This window comes from Meriones unguiculatus, chromosome 14 (assembly GCF_030254825.1).
Source record: "Meriones unguiculatus strain TT.TT164.6M chromosome 14, Bangor_MerUng_6.1, whole genome shotgun sequence".
Taxonomy (NCBI): domain Eukaryota; kingdom Metazoa; phylum Chordata; class Mammalia; order Rodentia; family Muridae; genus Meriones; species Meriones unguiculatus.
The window spans coordinates 70155370-70168243 of NC_083361.1; positions in this window are offsets into that span (position 1 = coordinate 70155370).

A 12874-nucleotide genomic window follows, 5' to 3' on the forward strand; every position below is an offset into this window, starting at 1 on the left:
GTGTCCATACACAAGCTCGTCAGGGAACAGTGTCTGTATCTGCCTCTATCAATCTCCATTCTTACTCCCTTGTGACAGTGTCTCTCTGTGAACTTGGATCTTGTTTTTTTGTTGTTGTTGTTATTTTTTGGCTGGTCAACAAGCTTCAGCAATTCCCCTGTCTCTGCACTGGGCTTACAGGTGCATGCAGAAGACCAGGGTTTTTATCTGACTGCTGGGGATCTGAATTCAGGTTGTTCCGTTTGTGTAACAAAGGCTTGCGCCCACCGAGCCATCCCACCAGCCCCTTCATTTTTTGTTTTAATGCCGAAATGAGCTACTTTTATACCACAATTTGTATATCATTTCACCCTCTCGTTGGCAAAGATTTGGGCTGTTTGGACCTTTCGGGGTACTGTTATGAGTAGGAGGCACATGTGTTTGTGGATCATGTTTTCAGTTCTTTTAGAAACCACGCCGAGGAGGAGAATTGGAGGGTCACCTAACCACTCTAGGTTTATCTTTTAAAGTGCTTGTAATTGTTTTCCAGAGAAGCTGCACTATTTACAATGCCAGCGACACCAGAGGGAACCCATTTTCTCTATGTCGCCGCTAACATTTATTATGGTTCATTTTCTTCGTCACAGCCATCCTAGCGAGTTCAGGGTGGGCTTTCTGAACAATTCAGTTTTCATTTTTGTGTTTTTGGGGAACTAAAGGAAACAGATCTGAGGATAATTTTACTGAATGGAGATTAGAATTTCCCAAAGAGGTCTATGCCAAGAGTCAGCCAAGGAGGTGGGGGGGGGAATCAGAATGACAGCTGCTGATGTGTTGGGCAGCAGTACCAGATTGAGTTCTGAAATGCTTCGGTTACCACAAAAATAAAGCAAAACGACACCGGAAGTTGTTATTATTTTTATTGTTAGGTGAGGATACTACTCTATAGACACAGAAACGGAGGCTCAGAAAAGTCCAGACATTTGTACAAGGTAGAAAACTTATATTTACTGTGAAAAAAAAAATCGTTTTATATGGCATCTGCTCCATTCTTTCCATAAAAATTCAGGAATGCTTTCAAGAGAAGGGACCTGAATTAGGATGAAAGAGAAAGCACGAGGGAAGCTGGGTGATGTAATGATCGAGCGATGTGACCCTAAACTGTTGCGGTGGAGTCTGAAGCGGAAGGGGCTGCCCCAAGCAGAGTTAATGCTGGAGACAGGGAATGGAATGCGTTTCTCCAAGGGGCCCGACTCTGGTGTGTGTGTGTGTGTGTGTGTGTGACTCTGGTGTGTGTGGGTGTGTGTGTGTGACTGTCAGGGTTGGGACGTCAGATGCCGCCAGGCTCAGTGCTGAGTCCTCTCCTTGGAAACCTTCACACATCTTCCTCCGCCTGGAAAGATCTAGAGGGAATCCTGCCAGGCGACTTCTCTGTTTACCCACTTCTATTGAGTCTTGCATGTGGGTCCCATCAAAAAAGTGAGGTTTGAAGGTTAGGGATTTGGAGAAGGGGGTCAGTGGGACTGCCCTCGAGTTATCTTCGGTTAAAAGAGAGAGCGTAGCATTGCACACGCTCTGGGTTCCCCCCACCCCTTCCCTTTAGCCCCGCCCCAAGCCCCGCCCCGAGCTCCCCGGGTGGGCCCTGATCAAGCTCTCTGTCCTGCAGGGATTTAAAGCTGAGGCGCTGCAGCTGCCTCCTGACCCTGAGGGGAGAGGGCTTCTGAGAACAAAGTCAGCATGTTGGGAGAACAGAACCATGCTGAGTGCTCCTGTTTGGCCCCTGTCTTAGGATGTGCCGGACACCTCACCTTGGCCAGACCTGTCCAGTCACAGGAGCAGATAAACCGGCTTAAGCCAGCTGGGGTTGGGTTTTCTGTCACTGATAACCATAAAGGTTCCAGCTAAGTTGGCTGGATGGAATAAATCAATAAAGCAGACTAATGACTACCTTGGTCTTCTGGGACTTTGCCAGTGTAAGATTTTTAATTAATCTTCATGTTCATTTGAACGTTCTGCTCTTAAAGAACAACCAATGAGCCAACCCTTACCATGCCCATAAGCCTAGCCTTTGGGAGGTGGAGGCGGGAAGATCAGGAGTTTAAAGCCATCGTGAGCTACAGCAAGTTTGAAACCATACTGAGCTTCATGAGACTCTCAGAAAAAAAAATTTTTTTTTATAATAAAAAATAAAATCAATGAACTGCATGCAAATGGTCTATACATCAAGAGAACCTTTTCATGTAAATGTAGTGTTTTGATTTTTATCTTTGTAACCAGGTTATTGATCTTCAGAGCCTCAAAGAGCAGAGGAAATCAGAAACTTAGTGAGCTAAGGACACCAGGATGGGTTTCCCCGACCCGGGGCCAAGCCCACCCATCCTGAAGAGGAGCTGGTAAGTGTCCCCCTCCCCTCCACCCGTGTTTATGTTTGTGTAAAGGGGGAGGTGGCAAGAAGGGAGCCCAGTCATCTGCTCATCTGACACCCTCTCACTCATGCCCTTCCTTCCACATCTGGCCACCTTCGAAGCACCTAGCACTGTCGCTCACAAAATATCTGCTGGTCTATCTGTGCACTGTGTCTCTGCCCTCCATGTAAGGTCCCCAAGGTAGTGACAGCCACCTTAGTTACAGCGTCTACTCTACAGGCAAATCCTCCTTGACTTGGATGAATGAATGAATGAATGAATGAATATTGGGGTTAGGAGAAACAAAAGAGTAAGTCTTTGTAAAAGCTATTTTTGAGGTTTTTTTTTTTCTTTTCTTTTTAACTTTCTAAGCTTTTTGTTTAATAAAAGGTTGGCATTTTGTCAGCTGACTCCGATCTTTTTTTTTTTTTTTTTTTTTTTTTTTTTCTCAGCAGAGGCATGCCCAGTTTCGGGAGAAGAAAGAAAGGACTTGGTGCTACCTGGAAACTGGTTCTGTGAGTTTATCTTCAGACACAGGACCGGGCTTTTAGCGGAGGGTAAGAAATCCGTGTTGAGTCTGCTTCTGGACGGGAATGGAAGGCTGCTGCCAGGACTCTTGCAGGGAGTGGGTTCTGGGTGATGGTCAAGGCATGATTTGGCACAAAAGAGCATTACCACATCTAATTTGCCATTGCTTTGGAGAACAACCAGGAGGGTAGAAAGCGAAGCAAAGAAAAACAGGCTTGTTTTTATTTTTATAAAAGTTAGGTAGATTCATCTCTAATAAGAAGGGAATAGCCACACAGTGCCCCACCCAGAGGCTGTTCAAAACTTGCAGTGGTGTAAAACATGACATGCTGTGATGCTCAGAATCAAAAGAAAGTTGAGGGTGAAAAGGAGAAAACAATAAAACAACAAACCCGCTCCAAACTTGAGGGCCAAAGTCCTGCAGCCAGCTAACAGTCAGGTTGATAAATGTCCTGCCTGGTGTGCTGGCTGGCTTCTCCAGTGCTGTGGCCTCCCTCCTCCTGGCAGCCTCTGCCCTCTGCTCTTCACTCACCCCTAACCCACATTTCACTCACACCATCCCTCATTGGCATCTTTGCCCCCTCCTGACAATGCCTCTCAGTCCTTTCAGTTTAAAGGTCTCTTCCTCTTGTAAACCCAGACTCCTGAAGTAAGGGTTATCCTTCCAGGTCATGACTCTGAAGTCAAGGCTGTCTCTCCTCTCCCCTCCCTCACCCTCTCCTGAGGCTGTACTAGGAGAGTTCCTTATGTTATCCCTGGCACCTACCTCAGTCCTTTACAGCCCAAGAAAACTTGGGCCTACAGGAAATAGGCCCAACATTGATGGAGTTTCCTATTGGACGCACAAATCGTGGTCATTTCTATTCCTTTCTTTCTGTTTCTGTTTTTTTTTTTTTTTTTTAAATACAGAGTTTCTCTGTGTAGCTCTGGCTGTCCTGGGCTCACTTTGTAGAGCAGGCTGGCCTTAAACTCACAGAGATCTGTCTGCTTCTGCCTCCTGAGTGCTGGAATTATAGGCATGTGCCACCATGACCAGCTTGTTTTTATTTTTTTCAAGAAAGGTTTCTTGTGTATCCTGGCTGTCCTGAAACTAGCTCTGTAGACCAGGCTGGTGTTGAACTCACAGCGATCCTCCTGCCTCTGCCTCCCCAGTGCCTAGCTTTTTTTTTTTTTTTTAAACAATAAGCACATACCACATTATGACAGAAAATCACAACAGCCAGTTCGAGATTATGAGCCTGGGCTACTGAAGACCCTGTCTCAAAATTAAAGTGCTTTATAATTTTTAAAATTGTGTGTGTGTATGTGATGTGTGATGTGGAGTCTGATTCCCTGTGATATGTGTATGTGATGTGTGGTGTGTATGTGTGTGAGATGGGATGTGTGTATATGTGATGTGGTATTCGTGTTTGTGATGTGTGTGTATATGCGATGGGTGGTGTGTGTGTGATGTGGGGTATGTATATGTGTGATATGTGTATGTGACGTGTATGCATGTGTTATGTGTGTATGTAGTACGTGTGTGTTCGTTGTGTATGTGATGTGGTATGTGTATATGTGGTGTGTGTGTGTATGTGGTGTGAGTATGTGATGTGATATGTGTGTAGGATGTATATGTGATATGCTGTGGTGAGGTGTGTGTATGTGTGTGTGCACAGGTAGAGAGAGTGGAGGACAGGTAGAGAGTGGGAGCTGCTTCACGTCTTCCATCTTGGATGCCAGGGATAGGACTCAGGTTATCAGGCTTTCGTGCCTCGTGCTTTTACCCACTGTGTCTTCTCTGTGTGCTCTAAGTGAGTTCTTAAGAGTGATTATGCGGCCTGGAGAAATGGCTCAGAGGTTAAGAGAGCCATCTGCTCTTCCAGAGGAGCCGGGTTCGATTCCCAACACCCACACAGTGACACAGCTGTCTGTGATGCCCATTCCAAAGGATCTGACACCCTCACACTAATGCACAGAAAATAAAGTTAAAAAAATTAAAATACTTAAAATAAAAAAGTGATTATGCTCAGTTACCCAAAGTACTGACTTCTGAGCAAAGTTCCACTGCCCAGTGTTGCTGGACAGAAAAAGAAAGCCAATTAATAAAAAATTTTCCTATCGCTACAAAATAGATTCAGAACTCTGGGTGGCTATCACATGGAGACACAGACACATACACACTCACAGGCACACAAACCTCATTCCACTCTGCAAACTGCTCACTTTGGGAGGGCTGGATTGACTTATTTGCATACAATGCCCGAGGCAGTGTTTTTTCTTTTCTTTTCTTTTCTTTTCTTTTCTTTTCTTTTCTTTTCTTTTCTTTTCTTTTCCGGATGAATGAATGAATGAATGAATGAACAAGTGAATGAGTCTCAAGGTTCAGTAGTGAGTTGTCCTAGTTAACTTTCAACATAGCACACCCATGTCTCAAGGCCAATTCTTAAAGTCCATATTTGTGGATGCATTTGGTATGACGGGAAGCAATTAAAAGAAGCCATCCAGGGGAGGGAAAGGTTGTCAACGCCTGTTTTGACAACCAACAAACAATGTGGAAACTGCATTTTCTCCCCCTGCGAATGGGCCCACGCTGACAAGTGGAAATGTGGAGTACACTTCAGCACAGTATGTAAAGCCCAGGAAGAAAAAAAGGAAGGAAGGAAAGAATGGACTGCTTGAGTGGTGACCTTTACCCTCCTCGAAAGGTTTGCGCAGTCCTTTCTCTTTAGCTTGCCTCTTCCTCGGTTGAAACCGGCCTCCCCCTCTTATTTGGTGCCTCCTTAAAATTCAAGCTATTATTTTTACTAATGAGCCGAATTTGCGGACATTATCCGACTCATCTGCATCTTCTCAAGAGACTGCAAATTAACAGGACGCACCTCAGTCTAGACACCGCAGGTGTCATTTGAATCCCGATTTAAGCTGTTTACACCCCCACGCTGTTTTGTTTACCCTTCAACACCGGGTCTCCGTTTAATTAGAGTTGACTTTGGTCCTGCTGGCACGCACCCGCACACAAGTGGTTTTGCTGTTTTTCATTCCACCCTGGCCTGTCTGCCCTACCCCAGCGCGCAGCGGCCCTGACCGCCAGCCCCTCTCCCGAGGGCTGCAGTGGAAAACCGCAGGCCAGAGCCAAGGAAGATCCGGGGACCGGCGCTTCCAGGGCCGGCGCTGATCCTGCCCAGACGCCAAATCATAATCTTCGTGTTTTTCGTATTTCACATTCTAGCCGCCAATTTCAACATCCCATCCCCGTGACATTAGGGAATGATAAATCAGCAGGCAGGACAGCTCCCCTGTACAGACTGGTACCGCGGCTGGGCCCTGCCAACGCCCGCGCTCGGAGGCTCGGGGTTAACCCTTTCCCTTGCCTGCCGCTTCCTTCCGCAGCCAGCCCTGTCGGGCAGCTATTTTGAAAACCATCAAAGGCTCTTCTTGATTTTCGTAGGGAACTTGCCTTTCCCAGGTCTCCCCTCCTCTGCCTGTTCGGCAGGCTTGAGACTAGTTTTGGGAAAATGAAAAAGTGCGAACCACAGGTAGTGGGAATATGGACATTTCTCTTACCATGTGCACTGGAGCCGGGAATTTTTCCGCTTGTGCAGCAGGCGCTACTGCGGGAGGCTTATTACAAGGTGCAGAAACGCGTAAAGCGGCCTTATTTTATGTTGTTTAAAACTGTGCATGATTTACATGGTGATGAACTCATTTTACTAGTGCAGTTTGAGGGCTTTGGCGTATATGTGCATATGCACATAAACGCGCGCGCGCGCGCGCGCACACACACACACACACACACACACACACACAGGCAGCCAGTGAGCGTAGTGCTGCGGAATGAACTCAGGGCCTGGATGCATTTTAAGGAAGCGCTCTATCTCTGCGTTATTCCCACAGCTGTACCCGTGTGGCTGAAAGTGTTTATAGAATTATAGGCTATTTTTAGAACACGTTTCTACCCCCCACCCCCACCTCACCTCCTCATTTTGCTATCATTTCTCCTACCCAGCTTCCAGTCCCAGGTAACCACAGTGTCTCTGTCTCTATACTTGCCGTATCTGGGCATTTTCCACAAACGGAATCAAAGGATGGATGTTCTTATGCGCCTGGCTTCTTTCATTTAGCCTCACGTCTTCGAAGTCCAGCGCTAACTAATGTCTTTAGCACCTGGGTGGCCAGAGTGGCCCATATTCATACGGTCTATGAGCTGAGTGTGTCTCTCATTTCAGGGTGTATGTGTGTATGTCCGTGTGGTTGGTGTTGTGTGGTTATTGGGGTGGTGGGTTGTGGGATGTAGTGTTTGTAGTCTGTGTGAATGGTGTGTGTGTGATACTGGTTGTGCTGTGTGTCTTATGCATGGTGTACATGGCATGTGAGTGTTTTTGTATGTCGTGCGTATGCTGTGAGGGACTGATGCTTGTTCGTGTGCTTGGGGCGTGTGTGCCTCTGTGTGTGTGTGTGTGTGTGTGTGTGTGTGTGTGTGTGTATGGTATGAGCCAGTGATATGGGATGGGTGATACACATTTAGCGTGTTACTCACTGTGTGCGTCATCTGTGTGAATGTGGTATGTGTGCTATGTATGGGGAGGGCGTGTGTATCATATCGTATGCTATACATTTATTCCATGTCTAGATTGTGTGGTATGTGTGTGTGGGTGGTGTGCGTGTATGTCGTGTCATGTACTATGTATGTGGTCTGTGCATGTCGTATGTGTCGTGTGCTGTGTGTGGTGTATGCGCATGTGTTCGGGGTGGTATGTGTATATAGTGTGTGTCGTGTGGTGTTGGGGATGATGTGGCTATATGTAACGTGTTATGTTGGGGGGTGTATGTGATATGTGTGGGGTGAGTGAGGGTCATGATGTATACGTAGTATTGTGCATCTGTGTGTTGTCTGTAATCTGTTGTGTATGGTATGGCGTGAGTGTGAGTGTGTGTGTGTGTGTGTGTATGTGTGCATGTTGGGGGTTTCATGAGAGAACCCGGTCTGCCCTTCTTGCCCCAATTCTATTCTCAGCAGCAAGTGCAACAAGAGCTTCTTGGCTGCTCTTTTCCAACTTCCATTCTGCCTTAACTTGGGCTGTGACTCCTGACTGAGGATCACAGCTGTCCCGGTGGTCTTAGCTGTACCCTGGAATTACCTAGGGAGCCAGGAAATGGCACCCATGCCTGGGCTTATTCCTGAATCAATTAAGTTACTTTGGAGGTAGGCCATAGGTGGTTTTAAAAAATGTCTCTCGGTGATTTGGACGTGGGGCCAGGGCTGAGGACCAGCTGGCCTAGGTAAAGTGGCACTCACGAATAAAATCTTCATAAACCTAAGGGTCACCCTAAGATTTCATAACACGTACCTTCCCACTCAGCAGGTCTAAGGTGAGGGCCAGGAAGCCTGCTTTTATAACGAGCTCTCAGGAATGCGGTTTCCCTGACCACATGTGGAAAGGTGAAGAGCCAGGGGAGCTCCATGGCTGTTTTGACTTGGCATGGGGTGTTCCGCCATCTGCTTAAGAGGTTCTTAAAGTGCGAGCCCCAAACAGCAGCCTTGACACCTCCAGATAACGGTTGAGAAACTCTATTCCTCGGGCCCCGCCCTAGGTGGCTTGGATTGGAAACTCTGGGGCAGAGCCCAGCAATCTCTGTGTGGTCCCATCTGAGTTGTCTACTTACTTAGCCGTCTCCTTACTTAGATCTCCCGGATATGCCCTGCCTCTATGTCCACACCGCCTCTCGTCTGTTTTTACTACTTTCCCGCCATTTAAAGTAACATCTATCTGTCTCCGATGCCCACCATCCAGTGGTAGGCCTGCCATTCATTTTGCTACTTTGCTCTGTGTGCTTCCTGTTCTGTGTTTTGAGGTAGTCTCACTGTGTAGCCCAGGCTGACGTTGAGCCCTGTATCCTCCTGCCTCAGCTTTCCTCGTGCTGGGATTCTAGGGGAAGACTGCAACCCTAGGTCCTGGTGTTTAACAATCTCCAGCAGTCTTCCTGGGGCACTGATTTATAGCATTTGCTGGTCTTGAGTACAGGCATGGACGCTATGGCTGTTTGCAAGCTGGACTCTTTCTCAAGATGTGCTTGGGAGCACAGACAGGCTCTAGCAGCTCTGTTCCAGCACATCGTTCTAATATCTGGCTTTCTAGCTGTCTAGCTGGCTGTCTGCCCTCCTCCGTCTAGAAAGAGATCCACAGAGAAAAGGTCCTTCACATAGAAACTTAGAAATTGTCCTTGTGTGTTTGTGTTCAGGTATGCATGTGGAGGCGCACGTATGTGTAGAATCTGGGGGTTAGCTGCAGGCCTTCTGTAGGTGCCGTTCACGTTGTTCTCAAAACAGGGCCTCTCGCTGGCTTAGAGCTTGCTGATTTGCTAGGCTGGCTCTGATCAGAGAGGCCCAGGGATCTGCTCATTTCTACCTCTCTAGCTCTGGGATTACAAGTGTGCAACACCAGGCCTGACTTTTTATGCGGGTTCTGGGACTCAAACTCAGGTCCTGGTGCCTGCAAGGAAAACACTGTCAATGGATCCGTCTCCTCAGCTCTCTCCAGGTGTCTTTAGTGAACAATGGGCTGCTCATGTTGTGACGTGTATCATCCACTCGTACCCATGCACACAACTGAAATTTTCAAAATGAAAACTGTTTCTTTAGCTTAAAATTAAAATCTAGCTTGATCATGACGTTGGGGATCAGAATTGCAATTTCTAGGACTTGGCTGCATACTAAATTACGATAGTGACTTCGTAAATTAGAAGCACCGCTTCTGTTTGATTTTGAAGTATTCACAGGCGTGGTGGAAGGTTCTAGCAAATGACCTCTCCTAGGGGAGGGAACTGGAGCCCACAGTGGTATTCCCAGCTCATTCTTCCCTGCCTCTACCCTCTCCCATTTGTTAGGTGGCTAGTCCAGAAGAGCTTGTCAGTCCCTGGCTGCTAAATTATAATTTAGGATCCCTGGTGTCCTTCAAACTGAGCAAACGGTATGAATCCAGGAATGATGTTTTCTCCATGTAAAGAAATGGTTTCCACCTAAAGGGTTAAGCCTGTGCCAGAACATCACCAGCCCTTCTTTGCAGGGTGTCCTCCTCCTGCTGATGAATAGCCTGACACTTCCCTGATCCTGCAGCTCTTTGCTTTCGAAAATAACATTTGGTTTTGGTCATGGCAGAACACCAGGCTCTGCTGATTTAAGGCTATACGGAATGTGACAGCAAATTTAAATACTTTCATATCTATAAGGCGTACGTCTTGAAATACAGATGTTAACATAAACAGTGCTGGATCCCTACTCTCAATAGAGTTCTCTTTAATCATCAGTGGCTCAGTTACCACTTATCTCTAATTCTCTCTTGGAACTGCAGACCTTGGATTCAGTGATGATTTTCTCTTTTGCTAGGTCGTGGTGAGTCTGAACTGTAATTTCAAGGTTCGGCTTTCAGTGGATTAACGCAGTATAAACAATTAAGAAATGGAGCCCTTTTCTCTAATCTTGCATTTCAAGGACAGGGGTGTTGATCCTGCAGAGGTAGATCCACCTCTGTGTTGTGCTGTGTTACTTTAAAATACAAACAACTGTGTCTGTATAAGAGATCATTTGAAAAGGACTCTCCAGGAAGACTGAATATTTCTGGCAAGTGGGAGGTAGGTGAAAGTTCAGGGGTAGCTCTTCCATTCATATTCAAAATATAAATTGGGATAATTGTTCTAGAAAATTATTCAGAAAGAGATGTGCTGATAAATCGGAGTGCTAATTAAACGGGAGTCTTTTTAAGGCCAGGGTTTAATTTACCTTCAGCAACTCTCCTGTTAACACTGACATGGGCCCATCTTTTGAAAGAGCACTTCATTTGGGTTTATGTTAAAGGATGAGAAGAAAAGACAGCTTTGAATTGAAACAAATTGTTTCAGAAAAGATTCCTGTGTTTTGGTTCAAGTCTCTTTTGCTGGTCAAACTGAAGCTGTAAACAACTAAATGAATGACTTCCCTCACCACGCTCAGTCCCAGGCTGCCATGGCTCCCTGGCTGGCATGCTGTTTGCCAGCCAGTGCACTTCAGGGCACTTTTCTTCCCTTGCCCTCACATTCCATCCCCAGACTATCTTTACATCTTGCCAACCATTGCTCATGATGTGTTTAGAATGTTTTCATCCATTTCCATTTGAAGAGGGCATCCCATCACCTGGAGGAATGCACAGATGTATATAATCCTGGGGCCTTTCCCGTCGAGTCTGATTCAGCCTGTTCAAGGTGTGTCCGGAGACCTTTCTAACGAGGCACCTGGGGAAACTCTGAGGCTCTGTCCTGATCCCCAAAGGATGAGCAATAGGATTCAACTCAGCAGAGGGAAGCTTGTTCAGGACGGCAGGTTGAGAACCCCTGGCTGGGAGGGAGGCAGGAGGCTGGGGAGCAGAGCTGGAGGGGGAGAAACATGAGGTCCTGGTATCAGTGTGTTCGTGGATGGGCTCCTGAGGCCTCATGAAGTAGCTCTGCTTTGAGCTTTGAACAGGAGGAGCACGGGGTGCCTGTGGAAGCAGAGGGTGAAGGCCCAGAGGAAGAGCTGGGCTGGACCTGAGCGTTAGTGGCCTTGGAAGGAGTCTGTCCTCTAAGCTGAGAAGGGCAGAGCTGTTTGAACAGAGACTGGAAGAGAGCAGCCAGTGGAAGACATAGAGGAAAAAGAAAGTGCTGGGAAACATTAAGGCAAGAAGAAGCAGTTGCGGGAATCACCACCATTTGAGTATGTCCTGTGCTCTGAGAAGTGTGTGTGTATGTGTATGTGTGTTAAATGCTTTCTAAATGACCAGGAATGGCACCCTGGCCAGAGAACATGAGAGCTATGTGTGAAGAGGCTGGAGTCCCTGTGTGATGTTGGCCAGGGCAGCCCAGGTGGCGGAGAGATGGATAGAGCCTAGTTGGTTGAGCAATATGTAGACAAGACAAATGTAGACACCGAGTGAGCATCACTTACTGAAGTACCAGGAGGGCATGGGGTCTGGATGGGAAGCGAGGTAGAAAGTGAATGAGGGAAAAATGACTTGGATATTTCCTGCTGCCTGGGGCGCATGGGCTTTCAGTGATGGAGCTGTCGAGAGAACTTCCCCAATGGCTGGCTTGAACCTGTGCTCATCTGGATTGTTGAGAACACTGCCTTCAGTTTCCCCTTTTCAACATTCCTCTTGGGTGAAGCCACGATCGAGCCAACATTTTCCCAAAATGTTGGGTGTCTGCTTTCATGACCCAAGGGGTTCCTGTCCCCATAGTGCCCAAGCACCCAGGTATTACTGGGGCTGGTGTCTCATCAGCCCTGTCTCACAAGCATGCCTCAGGTAGGTGTTCTTCCTCTGGGCTGGAACAACCTTCAGCCCCTCAGCTAATAAGGATTATAGCTGGGAGCCAAGCCTGGTTCTGTCTGACTCACCTAGTCCTTCATAACCCACCCAGGCTGCTCAGAATCCAAGAGGACACCGCCGCTTTCCCCCACGAAGTTCCTGACCTTTCTACATTCCAGACAGCTCTTCCTGATCGAGGTAGAGCTTCTGCAGCCACCAAAGGCAAAGCCTGTGCAATTCTGCACCAGCTCTCCCCCCCCACGCCCCTCTCCATTTTCAAACCCACGGAATCCACGAGAGAGACAGCCAGATCTTCACCTCCTGGACCCTCCCCTCCCCCCGCCCTGCTCTGTGCCGTGCCATCTGCCGCCTCTGCTTCAGTGTAGGAGCATGCCCAGCCAGCCTCGTGTGTGGTCCAGCCACCCATCAGAGCCCCTTTCTGCTTAGAGAAAGCACATCCACTTAGCACCCCTGTCCAAGGGCTAGGCGCTGTGGTGGGTACTGGTAGGGTAGCTCGCAAGCCACCCAGATGGAAACGAGAGGCTGTCAGCACCCTTGCACAGTGAGGCAACTACCTCAAAGACGAGGTGGCTTCCTGGGGCACCTGCCTGGGCTGGGCTGCGGATTGGGACCCAACCCAGGGGTAGCTGCATTTTAAGACCACCT